Source organism: Glycine max, chromosome 10 (assembly GCF_000004515.6).
Source record: "Glycine max cultivar Williams 82 chromosome 10, Glycine_max_v4.0, whole genome shotgun sequence".
Taxonomy (NCBI): Eukaryota; Viridiplantae; Streptophyta; class Magnoliopsida; order Fabales; family Fabaceae; genus Glycine; species Glycine max.
In genome coordinates this window covers 182,930-197,017 of record NC_038246.2, presented here as the reverse complement: position 1 = coordinate 197,017, position 14,088 = coordinate 182,930, and the positions used below count along the sequence as shown (strand labels likewise).

Genomic DNA, 14,088 nt, shown 5'->3' with positions numbered 1-14,088 from the left:
AAATCCTCTAAGCCTTCGCACATTCTACAAACTAGAAAAGCAGTGGCTGAAGTCTTCGACAAGGCAATCACATAACCCACAAGAGAAACAAGAATTAATTCTATCTTACAAATTAAATTAAGATAATACAGTAGCTCTTAAATTGTGAGATTGAGAACTCAAGAATAAATCATAATGAGATTCAATATAAAATTTTGAATTTAACACAAAAAACATTTAAAATATTTTTAATTTAGAATCAATTTATCAACGTAGAATAAAACATGTATGTAAAATAATGTTAGATGGTATTTCAATGTAATTCTAATTATCTATCATGAATCTAAACACATTTTATCTCAATGCAAATGGGTTTGGGGAGGGGGAGTGTCTTGATAAATTGTAATTGAAATCCATGTAAATATAAATTTAATAAAAAAAATTATACAATACAAATATTAAGATTTTACTAACAAGTTCTTTTAGGATATTAGTTAAAGAAGAAAAAATATTTATTATAAAAATTATAAAAGAGCGTAAAAAAATCATAAAAATATAATTTTACGTGTATTTTAATAAAAAATTATTTTAATTTTTTAAATAATTTCCTAAAAGTAAAGATTATCATTTGTCAAAATATTATTATCGTCATTTAGCATTTCAAAACAATTATTATAATAAGAAAAAATAATATGATAAAAATAAAAAATGTTATAAAAATAGTGACAAGTGTGAGGTATCCATTGTTTGACTTTTTCTCTCTATCTCTGGATGCGTGCTTGAATAATCCAATCCATCAATTGACACCTTCGTCTAACAAACTCTTAACTATTTCTCTCTTAAATGGAAAAGCTTCCCACCAAACAACTACCAATGCCCAACGCTAGTTGTTGCAGCGTCTGAACCTCATTTCACATTTCTGCGCCCAAATGCTTCAAAAAAATATATACTAAGTCATTTATAGAGACGTTTTTGGGCGTATAAGATTATTATTCACAGCTCCATACATTGGGAAATTATAAATGTTTTAAAGCATGCCTCACACGGAACAACCTGCCATATATCACTTTCCCCTTTTTTATATATCATAATATCTCTCTCTTTTTTTTTTATAGATTTAATACCTCATTATTCATATATTATCTTTGATCCACCAAAAGAATTTGACTTATTTAATCAAAAAGAATATGTAATTGTTATAAATTTTTTGGTATCATTTTTAATTCTTACAAATAAAAAATATTAATTATTTGATCTGATATATTTTCAAGAGATATTAATGCTCTGCATAAAAGAGAGATTTTTTTCTTGAATGGCAGCATAAAAAAAGAAGAGATATTAATGCTCTAGAGTGCAATTATTTTGATTTGCTTCCTACCATAATGTTTATCTCCCGTGAAAGCGAGTGAAAAGATTTTTTATTTTCAGACTTTATATTGATACAAAATATTCGCTCTTGCAAGCAATAATAATATTCATAACCGTGACTAGACATTAAAGATTTGAATATGATTTATTTCATATCTAATATCAGAATTTAAATTTAGATTAAGAGATATAAATAATTACCACTTTTGTCTATTAATATTGATGAAATCATCTTTTCTTGTATGTGTAATTATGTATATATAGGGTGCATCAAATAAGAATAATTATATTTTAAGAACTTAAAAACATCAAAATTGAAACATATAACTATATATAAATAGTCTAGCATTAAAAACGATTTACTGATCACATAAGTACTTAAAAAATCATGCACCACTATGCAATTGTTTCTTAACTCCAGAGTATCTTAGTCCAAAATTAAAGGAACCAAATGCTCTCTGCAGTTTAAAATTAAACTACCAAAAACGCAGCAAATGTTTAATGGTAGATAAATTTTTAAGTATGTGGTGATCATTTTATTTTTTTCAAATAAATGTAAAACCGTTAAATAAGAATTGCACCACTGTGGAGTTGTTTCTTAACTCCAGAAGATCGATGTAGTACGTCCACAAGATGCTCTGCAGTTAAAAATTAAATAAGAAATGTTTAACGGTAGATCAATTTTTAACTATGGTGATGGGTTTTTCTCAAATAAATGTTAAGACCGTTAAATAAGAAATGCAGCACTGTAGTAGTTGTTTCTTAACAACGGAGGACCTTAGTTCTATGTTAGTATGTTAAATATAAACCCTATATTATATAAGAAGCGGGAGAACACAAGTTCGTTCAAGCTCGCAGAATGGTTACCAAAATCATGAGTTCAACGTTCTTGCTAATTGTATGCATCGCTTTCCTTTTTACTTCAGGTAATAATCTTAGGGTGAATTTAGTTTACTTTTTTTTTTTATATATAAATTATACAACAAAATATACAAGTGAGAGAGAAAAAGAAAGAAAAGAAAGATAAATTTAAAATATAATAAATAATGGGATGAAAAAGAGAGATAAACACAAAATATAATGTTGTATAAATTATTGATAATTTGAGGTTTTTAATTTTCATTAACTTAAAAGAAATCTTTTGAGAGAGAATGAAAAAAGAGAGAAGAGAAAGCGAGAGAAAATTATGTATAATTATTGTAAAACTAAAGAAGTATATATAACTATAATTAAGATATATTTTAAAATATATTAACATTATGTTAAAATTAATCTCGGGTGGAGACAAGTTAATGGGACTTATTGGATCATGAACACCCCTAACAAAAACAGAAAATGCAAAATAGCACATTTTTTTTTTCTGAAACCTCGATAAATATTTTAAAAGTAATATTTCAATTTTATCCAAACACAATTTATATTTAAAAATGAGATACAATATTAATCGATTTACTATTTTAACTATTTTATGAGAGAATAATAATATATTTTGTAAGTGAAAGATTAATATATTCCTATTCAATAAAATTATTTATCCATGCATGCATTTACCTTAAACAAAGTTTCTTTTATTTATAATCACAATAAATTGATCCTAAATCGATCATTATGCATTTATATATCCCAGCCTCCATCACTAGGCTAACCGCTAACCCCATTGGGTTTTACATTAAAAAGAAAAGGATAATTCTTGTTCTATTTGTAGTTTTGTACTATATAATTGTTGGTACTCATGGATTAATGATAAATAAACTTATTGGTATGAACTACTAAACACTTGCATATGAGTTTATTAAAACCAAAACTATGACGTATATACAATTTTTAATAACATTCCATTGATTTCAGGACCGGCTAGTAGTTTGATGGTTGGGGAAGAAAATTGTTCAGATAATAAATCTTGTTATAATAAGTGTTTATTTTTTAACAAGGGTGGTGTTTGCTTTCAAAATCAATGTTGCTGCAAAATACATGGCTCTAGTTAGATACTTTTCAAATCAGTATTTTCTCACTGTATGCAACATATTTCCATAAAAAAATAAGTAAAAATATAAATAAAGTGTTTTAATTTAAAGAAATATTGTTATATAATTTTATGATTTATAAATAATAAAATGTGACATGAATATGTGAATAAAATTAAATTTTAATCTTGATCGTATAATTAAATGATTTATATTTACTGAAAGAGGTTGAATTTAGCATAATAGACTAATCACTTACAATATGAAGAATCAAGATTTGAATTTTTACTAGAAGTATCTATTGTTCTAACATTCTTTGATAATTTGATTTGTCAAATAGAACTACGTACGTACACCCTTTAGAACGGTAGCTAAACGATAACTACATACTAATGACATGCAACAGGTACTATAGGGTCCAAAACTCCACGTATATATAACACTACACGTTTGCATAACCCCACTCCAAATTAATTTGAAAGGAACACAGGAACTTGCTGAATGAATGTTCGTTACTGTGTTTTGACTTTTGAAACATATAGCTAGCATGTTGTAGACATGCTAGTTGTATATGTTGCTCCAAAGTCCTGTGTTTTCTATCTGTAATGCTGTCATTAGAGTTGTCGAACATGATATGTTTGTAATTTGTAAATGGTGGAGGACTTGAAAATCAAGTTTGGATGCAGGGAACGTGATCTAGTGAGAGAAAAAAATAATGTTTGATTGTTCGAATTTACGAATATAATAACTTTTTCCTCATGTTATGTTTGGTTAAAAGTATAAGAATAGAAGATGATTTTTTTTATAATTAAAACAGAATATTGAATACGTGAGATTTGGGTGTGATCCACACAATATCTTTTTTATTTCTTTTCTCTCTTTTTAATCAAACACCGCCTAAAGGTATATTTGACTAAAAGCATGAATATGTAATTTTGACTTGAGTTAGAATTTTATATTAAGTTTCATAAAAAAATTATTTCTTAGATAAAAGTTTCTATACGTAACTAGTTTCACTTCAAATTCAATTTTAATTAAAAGTTGTAAATTCAAAGTCATATAAAATTAAGTTTTTAAGTGCTCATTCAAATACGCAATAATAGTCATCACTCTTCTTACTGTTGGTTTCACAACAGAAAATGTCACATTCGAATTTCAATGATTGAGAAGACATCAACAACAAACCATAATAAAGCCAGGAGCAAAAAGAATAGACACTTTTCTTGCTGTTAGCAAATTGGCATCCCTATTTCAGCTCTTTACTGGTCTTACAGGAGGGCCTTAATAAAGGGACTTAATTGTTGACTTGTTATTATCGGCCTTAATTAAAATTTTGAGTATTTTAATTTAGAATTTAATTAAAATATACTAACAACAAAATATTTTTTATACAGTCATATAATTATAGATTGAAATATGATAAAATTATTTATTTTTATAATAATTACTTTAATAAAGTCATATCTAAAATAATTTTTTAATTAATTCACACTCAAAACCTTTGTCATGTCACAGCACATTCAATGGTGCACTTGAAGCGAGGATTTTTAACTCACTTTTCGTAAATCCTACCGTGCCATATTAAATTTAAGAACTTTAATAACTTTTTTATTTCAATAGTGTAATCATTCAAGAACTTAAAATAGGTCGGACATATTATTTTAATCAGGGTGATTTATTAAAATGGGTTAAAAATTAAAATTAATTATCATAATAGTTGGTTAAGAAAATATTTATTAAAATGTGCAATTTTTATCGTGTAGGAAGTAGGAGCTATCACCTTGAGTAATACCTTGTGTTTTTTTATTTGTCATGTAATCGGAGACACTATATTAATAAGTCTTATCTCATTAAGTATTTAGCGTCAATTTAGCAAATACTGAATATTTATGTTTAATAACTAAAATTATGTAATATTTTTACTTAATTTAGAGTTGGTCAAGCTAACACAAGACACCTATAAAATTAATCCTAACTAATTAAGAAAAAAGGGATGTTAATAACAAAGAATGTAATAATAGGATATGAAAAATGAAGTAATACAAGTATGCATTGTTATAATATATTACAAATCATGATAGATAAAAATCGTTACACTTAAAAAATATCTTTTTGAGACAAAAAATCATTTAAACCTCAATTTGTTATATATAATATTTTTTAAGAATTCATTTGTACACAATTCTTTCAAGTATCCCAATGGCACGTTTTTAGGCTTCAATTTATTTATATTATATATTTGTATTATAATAAAGGAGTTTCATTTAGTCATAATATTGCTTTATCTAAAATATCATTATTATTATTTTTTATTTGTAGAAATCAAATAAAAAGATTTATAACAATTCACATTTTACTTAACCAACTGAATTATAGTTGTAACATTGTTTGAATTATTGTTTAATCTTTCATTATATAATTGTATTTCATTGTAAACTTTGTAATTATAATATACTCTTCATTTTTTACTTATATTTTATAATCTTAACTAAAAATTGAAATAAATATTAACAAAGCACATATGAATGAAAACAGAATATGGGTGAGTTTATTTAAATTTATTTCTTAAAAAAATTAATAAAATAAGCAATTTTTATTTTTCTGCATGCTAATGTCAAAAGGATGTCTTGTGTCAGTTTGACAAACCCTAAATTGAGTGAAAATATCATTAAACAAGAATATTTTAGCCTAATAGTTGGTGCTTCCTACTACAAGACAAACAAAAGATACAAGATGTCAGAGGGGTGTCTCCTAGTTCTTACATGACAAAAATATTTCATTTTGATAAATATTTTCTTAACCAATCCATTATGATAATCAGTTTTCATTTTTAACCCATTTTGATAAAAAAAAAATAATAATCATAAGAACTGCTTACTTGTACAAGAACTTTTTTTTATAGTTGGAAGTCATGTTAACCTACTTCAATGATGATCTTGAATAAGAATTAGTTCTCAAACTTATGAACCTCACAAAAACTTGTATTAGAGATACTCTAAATGTATGAAAATTAAAGCTTTCAATTTATCTCAAAACATGTCACTTCAAACAATTAAAAAATATATAAATTATTTTTTAATAATTTTTTGATTTATTGTCTTACCTAAAGAGGAATTCTTTCAATGTTCTTTTTAACATTCTTTATTATCGATTAAAATTTATTTAAAATGAAAATCACAAATTTTAGTAAATTATACTTTTTATTTAATAAGTCTCTCTTCAGATGTAAGACTATTTAAAATTTATGATTTTTAATAAATTTTAACCATAGTTAAAAGAATATTAGAAAGAGAGTGTTAGTTCTTCTCCGTACCTAAATACTTAACTATATCTATAATTACATTTAATGTAAGAATTTTTTGTTAAAAAAATTATTTTATCATAATAACTTATGTAATTAATAATCTTTATAAATGCATACATTACATCAAAAGATAAACAATACAAAACAGATAAAGTCCTATTTTGTCTCAACCAGATCAGTTGAGCTGTTATATTACATCAGTTGGCTTTATTAGAAAAATTAGCACATGCCTTATCTTTTCGGATTTAATGGTAAGCTAACAGTTTCCTTAATCCACCTTCCACCGTTCATTATGACTAGTCTCAATGTGCTCTCACTACCAGTTGTCAGGTATAGAGAAAAGGGGAATCGGTTCTCTCATGTTCAATTTTAACATGACCATGTCATGACAAAAATCTGTGTCAACCTCTCTGTTCATAGAAATTAAATAGGTGGGATCATATAAAAATTTGTGTACCTTTAAGATGAAGGATAATGTATGAATTCCCTCCTACTTCAGGCATGTACTGGATTGAAGCTTGGTCCCAGGCTAAACATTTGCTTTAATAACTAGATAGATCAACAGGCTGGCAGAGACTCATGTCATGTTTTTATAACAGTCACCAACATCAAATTTCAGATCGAAAATTTTAAAATATGGGAGGAACATATGTTTTATTTAATGAATTAAATAGATATAGAGGCTTGGAAATGTAACTACAAATTGCACAACTTTTTTCTTTTCAAATAAGTACAGCTGATCCCCTCCTGAGTTATTTTGAAAGTGCCACGAATTTAAAGTAGCAAAAATAATGCAGAGTAGTAAACAAATAGAAGAAACTGCACAGAATGAAATTTGAACTTCAATAGGGACTTGATATTGAAGAATTGGCCATTTGGTCAACATCCAAGATATACAACACACGAGCTCCCCGTTGGGGAAAGTCTTCCAAAACCAACGTGGAAAGAGTCTGTATAGCTTCATGAGCACTTGCATGAACCTCCCCATGTAACAGCCTTATCAAGCCGGGCAAAGCATTTGCTTCCAACAGACAATGTGGAACTCACAGTGCATACACTCTCATGTGCTGAACATAAAGGAACTTTTAATGGTCTAAAACACCACCAACGAGTGCAACCCGTTGATTTGGAAACAACTGTGAGCTTTGGAGTACTCATAGAAAGATCACCAATGAATGCTGCTGCTCTTGCCTTCGCTGTTACTGAACCCGTGTTGAGAAAATTTACAAGCAAAGGATATATTCCTCATTTAACCAAATCACGCTGTGACCCGATATTTGTGGGGTCTGTGAACCTGAAGAGGGCACTGAGAGCATTTTCTTTTGCTTCCATTATACCATTTTTTTAAAATGCTTAAGATTGCATCAAGGCCTCCCAAGTTGATCAGCTTCAGAGTGAGTTCTCGTTCCGATTTTGGAAGGTTGGCTAGTAAACCACCAGCAGCCGTTTACACATCATCATTGTCTTCATTCTGAAGAAACCCAACTAAAGCTTCTAGTCTTCTTGGCCTGAAGAGGTACTCAACTACTCCTTCTGGTTCATGTTGGGAGAAAAGAAAGAGAAGATTTATGGCAGTTTCCTTGATTTCTGGGTCAGAATCGTCAAGAAGGGCCAGGATTAGAGATACCCCATTGGCTGCTAGAACTGCCTTCTTAACTAAACCAGTCTCAAACTTGCAAAGGCCAAGAAGACCACGTAATGCAGGCTTTCGGTAGTGAGCTGAGTTCGGACTCTGCATTACAGCTAGCAAATTGGTTATGATGTTATCTAACTCAAGTTGTTTCCCTTCTCCATCAACAAAAAAATCAATTCTATCATCATCTGTAGCAAGCTTCTCAAGGATTTCACAACATTTAATGGTAATGAATGACTTCATCCTGTGAGAGAACATTAAATCTACAACAAGAGGCACACCTCCAGATGTTGCAATAATGAATAATCCCCTTATTGGCATGTAATCTTGCTAGTTTAACCAGGGCTGACAATGACAGTTCTTTAGATTCGATGCTGCCAGATAGCATTTCTAGCAAAGGAAGGGTAATTCCCTGCTCGCCAAGGAGTTTCAAGTTCAAATCCTTCAACTCTAAATTAACTATAGCTTTTGCCATTGACATTCTTGAAGACTCCGATCCTTAGAAGACAAAGAAGGACAAATAACTCAATTTTGTAATTTTTCTGTCAAAAGGACTGTCATCGATCAGGCACAATTGCTTTATTTGGTTCATGGTAGACCAAATATTTCTAAGATACAAATTAGAAAGGGAAAAAACTGCATAAATTTGACTATGTACAAAACAAAATAGAGGAATCACTACATGCATCATAAAAAAGAAGAAAGTATATGAACAAATTAGCCTGTGATTTCAAGCTAGTCAATTTTGTCATACAGGACACATAACCTTGAAGATTTTGACATGGCTTTTTAAGGAAATATTTTTACCAACATTGATGATTTTTCTCCAAAGCTAGAATGCATCATTAAGGAAATGGAATAAGGAGCTCTAATACTACTCCTAAGATACAGGGTATTTATCATTGCTTTTACTGAAGTTTTTAATAAAATCCATTTTACTCAAGTTTAACAATAGAAGAAATTTGTATTTCTCAGCTAGCTAGATAACAAGGCACCCTTGTATTTTCTGTCATTGCAATGACACAAAAATATCTAATACAATTAAAATGTTAACTGCATGATCACGTCACAATAAAGATAAACTAAAAAAAAAATTATCTTCTTACCTTGAATCATGCGATCAATAAGCAGGTTGTACCAGCCAAACTTTGCAGCAGCTGTAATGTTTTCCTCGTCTGTCTCAGAAAGCTCCATCAAAATCTATTCTGATACCCCAGCTGAATTTCTTACAGGACCCTTTAGAAGAGTAACAAGGTAAGAAACTGCACTGGGATGATCAGAGAGGATTTTGCAGAAGCTTTTATTCCAACCAGATCGGTCTTGAAGTAACTCATATAGCAAATCAATTGCTTCCTTTGAAATTCTAGAGTCACTCCCTAAGCAGGAAATAATGTGATACCAACCTTGAGAATCAACCACTTTTTCCTATAAAATTTTATGCAAAAGTTGAGTTTAAATTGGCATTCAAGATTGCAGGTATATAAACAGAAATTTAAGACTTGGGAATAGATGTATTTCAAAGGTAACACTGGTCCACTTCCCATTCATGAACAGAATGAGAAGGAACCTCTAACATAAAAATTGGTACCATGGAGTCAGTGAACCAGACTAAACAACAAATAACTCCTTTTAAAGTGTTATGCCCAAGAAGATAAAACAAATAGCATATTCAAGGAAACACACCCACACATTTTAAACCACAAACTATAAGAACCTAGGTGGCAGTGGGTGATATAAATGAAGCAAGGAAAAAGATGCGAAGAAAGTTAGGAGAATGCTGCCTACACCTCAGTGCAGCACATGTATTGCTTACCTTGTTTCATGCATGCCCCTCTACAGCATCCTTAAACGTGATCAAGATCTTCATCTTTACATCTCTGGAATTAGATTCCCCAAGGATAGAGATAATAATATCGGTAAGCTCTCCTATAGAAATCCAATCCTTGTTAATGGAATTCTCTCTTAAGAGATCCTGAATTTGGCTCTGAGATTCTTGCACTAGTAATTCAGAATTGGATAATAGGCTTTCTCTGATAGACCTTATTCCAAAGCAGTAATTAACTTCTCTCCACTCTTCTATGGACTCTCCTAATTGAACATTTGATCTCAAGGTAGTATCTTCAAGAACCTCTTTTGTTTCTGGGTCAGTCCCGTTTCCATCATCAAACCAAGCTTCAATGGCGGATCTCTCACATTTAGTACCGGTGCAAAGGCTGACAGGATCTACCATAATAGCTCCAGTTATGGGACAAAGGAAAGAATTAAGTGGTCGAATATATTTTTCCCTTGAATTGTATCTCTCTATCACCTGAACCCTTTTAAAGTATTGTTTCTTAACTTCTTCATAATCCCTTGCAGCATCAGCTCAAGATAGTAGCTCAATGATCTGCTCTGAAAAAAATAAATCCGGTTCTTTCTTTCCTGGTGGCTGCTTCTTCCCTTTCCTGCCTAATGCTGGCAAGTTCTTTGCTTATCTCTGAAGGCTCCACCGGCATCCCAACTGCCCTTGCTATTTCCTCAAGCATGTCATTTGCAAAAGCCTGATCGAGTTTTTTCTCCCTAATTCCATGGTTCAACTTGTCAATAATTTGAAGCTGAGATTGTGAAGCCTCAAACTCTACCGTTTGCATTTCATTCTGTAACCTGTTAACCTGATCAGAAATTCTTGATAGGACTTCAGTGTTTGCGACAGATAGCACAGCCAGAGACCTTCCTATGTCCCTTGTGACCTGTTCAACTTGACTATGTATCTGCACCTCACCAGCAGGTAGAAGCGGCCACGGTTCCTGTACATCTCAACCAAATTATTTGCCTTTTTGACATCTGATTCAAGAGACTCCAGAGTAACCCTTTCAGCTTCAGACTCATTCAAGTCCTGAAGCTGCAATTCCTTTAGGACTGGTGCAATATCAAGCAGTTGTTTTGAAAGGACCTTGAAGCTTTCTTTATCAATAACAACATCGATTGCTGCATTAGCTGTTTTCACAACCTGGCTATTTAGGACAGTCAATATTGTTCCTATGGGTATGAGTTCCAATCCAAGCATTGTACAATATATGTACTGAAAGTCTGAAATTTCTAAATAAACCGAGTGTGTATTGCCCAGAGGTTGCAGGTTGAAAGGTGAAACCAACACCAGAAAATTGCTTCTCTTTTTTCCTGCAATCAAATCCCTCTCAATCAATCTTCTTATACAGCATAAAAAAATAATTCTGTATTAGCCCACTAACTACACCAGTTAAACTAAAAGATACCAATACCATGCCACATATTTGGAATATTTGTGATATTTGAATAGTGAGGTTTTGATAGTAATACTTATTGCGGCGGCAGTCAGCTTGAAAATTGCAAAATCAACTGTAATGTTGAATTTAAACTTTCACAAGTAGATTGAAAATTGCAATACATGAATTTTTATCTTATCTAATGGAAAACGCAAAATGTAAATCACAATTCATAAGTATAGCTTGAGTATCTAATTCATAACAGTGGGCATCAATTTTCTATCAATGTTTCAACCTTTTCAAACACTATTGACCTCTATTTCCTTTTTGTGGTGCTAACACTGGAAGCTATATAATAGAAATCAACAGAAGCTGAGAATCAATCCCCAACTGAAACAAACAAAAAATTGTACATAAGCTGCAACCATTATAATTATAATATGCAGAGGACAATGGTGTTCACATGGCAAAGTAGTACATAATAAATTGGAAACAAAAAAAAAAGAGAGGAAAATAACAATTAAATAGACCTGGAAATCATGATACAAATCAACTAAATAAAGAAGAAACACTATATTCGTGTAAGACCTTTCAAGAAAGATCCAAATATTTTCAAGCATAAACAATGAACTGCAACAAATTGATCTTTTCCCAGCAATCTAAGTCCCTTGAAAGACTGAACGAAACACAAAATTCTTACAATAGATTCCTGAGTACACCATACTATTTATATGTTAGGAGAGGAAACAAACAAAAAGCGTAGCAGGTACGTTCCCTTTCATTATAGTATCATTCTCGTTCAATTCAACATGTATAATCATTTCCCAGCAAGCTGGTGGGGACAAGCAAGAACCAAATCAAATGGGGTTGTGAAGATGTCGGATGAGGGTAGAAAAGACTTTGAGCAAGTCAATGTTTCCTGGGAAAATTATAGGAAACTTTGTTTTTCAAGAACTCTTATCTTTCAAAAGACCACATGGGTTGAAATAGTTTGGTTGAAAGAGCTTAAGAGAAGCTCCTGGGAAGTTAAGTGCAGATGACCATTTCAATCAGCTAAACTGAACACATTTTCTCGTGTAGTGCATTTCGCTGCGAGTTATCTTAAAGTTCATGCGTCCATACAAACGTCTACAATTGATTTGTCGTGTCATAATGAAATTGTTAATGTTGACTTGTTTACTTTACATTATTCATTTCACAGCAGGAAGTTTCATTGAAGAAAGAAAGTTGACAGAAGCCAACGCATGCAGGCGAAACCGGTATCAATTATGAATATCATTGTTTAAACTTTAAGTGTTGATGCTATATTTTCCACCATCGGGGTGTTACCATATCCTTGACTTTTCCCGATAAGTAACACCCACCAAACACTCAACCAGAAAATATGAATAACAGCTATAACAGGATCGCCACTAGCATTTCTTTTTCTTTAGATTTGAAGGTACCAGTTAACCAATAGAGAAATTTTTTTGGCAGTTCATTGCACCAAACTATCTAAGCATTTATTTTTATGCAGTATAGTTTATAAATCATTATTTATTATTACACACAAAAGTAAACATAGTTACTGCATAATCAGTGATACTGTTACACAACCACTGCGGTGCAACCAAAACAACCACATGGAGCATCAGGAACTGTTCCTTTTACGAGCCATCTCCCTAAGTTCCTCCGGTGATGGTGGCCTTTCTGCCTCCGTGGGATATTCAATTTATGATTTCTGCAACATAACAATAAGAAAATATAATTCAGGAGCCAGATAATAGATTATAGTTCAAGACAATTTGAAAATGGTTGTATTCATGCTCAGATTGATAAGAATTCAAAGCCATCAAGAACAGATCCTTAATTTGGCAAACATAGTGTAATACAGCAGAATATTAGGATCTCATTCATAAAAATTTAGCAATGTAAATTTATAATTTATATGTAACATACCGAATACTAAAGGTACAAAATTAAACCCCAAGTTAGTATAGTTGCTTATTGTACGTGCATCTAAACTTATTGGATAGTTGTACCTGAAATTATTTAATCTGATGTAAGGATGCTTCAATATGCAAAATTGATAGATATATCATTCCATACTAAATTTCTCACCATTTTTGACAAATGAACTATAATTCAACAAAATACTCTATTTCTATGATTTACCAATAAATAAATCTAGCACATATATATGTTAACTGTTGCATCCACACAGTCCAATGTATTTCACAGAATTTAAGATCACTGAAGCAGAATGAACTTTCCCAACTATGTTTGATTTATCAGATTTTAAGCATAACTTAATGATGATAAGGGGAGGCTCTATAAATTTCTCATATATATTTTAATCGCAAGGGAATGAAGCAACATTCTAAGATGACATTAGGTATAAATAATCCCACTACATTATTAGAAAAAAATGTCAAGCTTTTGTTTTTTACGTGAGCAATAACTCCTCTAGTACCGAATTCACAGAAGAAAAGAAAACATACATGTCCCATGAACTTGCGGAGGTTGGCAGGATTGTTGGCGAAAGTGTACATGAGAACGATGGGAACATAGATACCCTGGGTTGGGCTGCCAATTTCTTCTTGCACCTCCTTCTTCTCACTTCATCCACCTCTAATA

At 31.0% G+C, this 14,088-nt stretch overlaps 1 pseudogene; it reads right to left on the bottom strand.

Annotated features, from left to right (window-relative positions):
- Nucleotides 1-7,362: 7,362 nt before the first annotated feature.
- On the bottom strand, nt 7,363-11,294 carry LOC100805735 (U-box domain-containing protein 44-like; annotated as a pseudogene).
- Nucleotides 11,295-14,088: the final 2,794 nt, after the last annotated feature.